Genomic DNA, 760 nt, shown 5'->3' with positions numbered 1-760 from the left:
GGATATTACCTAATAGAGAGCCTTTGCCTGAGTCTAGGCTGTTCCTCTGCCAAAAGAGGAGGCCTCCATCTCAAGTTTTTCCTGTTCGAGTTCTAATCACAAAAGGATCAGATCTCATGCCTGGATCCTTTCGTTTTCCAATCACCAAGGGGTCCATATTCAAAAGGTGTTTAAGCTGCTAACTTTGGGACCAGTCTGTTAAACCTTTGCTTTTTCGAAATGTTTCCCTACTGACTATGGGGGCAGGCTTAAGACTTACAGTATTTATTTATTCAAAATTGTATATTCCACAGCTTCCAGATAGGAAGTGTTCAGTTTGGATTATGATCTTAAAATACAATAACATAAACCAAAAACATGCAAACATCAACTTCAAATCATAAAACCACATCACAAACATGGATCTAATGCATCACATTATTAGATCCATGTTTGTGATGTGTTTTTATGATTTTAAATTGATGTTTGTATATTTTTTTGTTTTCTTTTCAGTACTGACTAGTTACGATTAGCCAGGCAACCTCATCCACACAAATAGCAGTCTTAAATTTCGCCTGGCTAGATTTAGGTACATTTTCAGCCCAAAACCTAGCCTGGTTAGGTTTGTTTGGAAATTTGGCAAAAAAATAACTCGCTGGTAAATTCTTCTGGCACTGGGAAAGTGCACCCTCCGACTTAATATCATGGCGATATTAAGTCGGAGGTCCCGAAGAGTAAAAAAAGTAAAAAAAAAATAAATTTGGATTCGGCCCACGGCTGT

Source organism: Rhinatrema bivittatum, chromosome 4, assembly GCF_901001135.1.
Source record: "Rhinatrema bivittatum chromosome 4, aRhiBiv1.1, whole genome shotgun sequence".
NCBI classification, from domain to species: Eukaryota; Metazoa; Chordata; class Amphibia; order Gymnophiona; family Rhinatrematidae; genus Rhinatrema; species Rhinatrema bivittatum.
The sequence above is the reverse complement of the archived record's forward strand: the minus strand, read 5'-3'. Positions refer to the sequence as shown.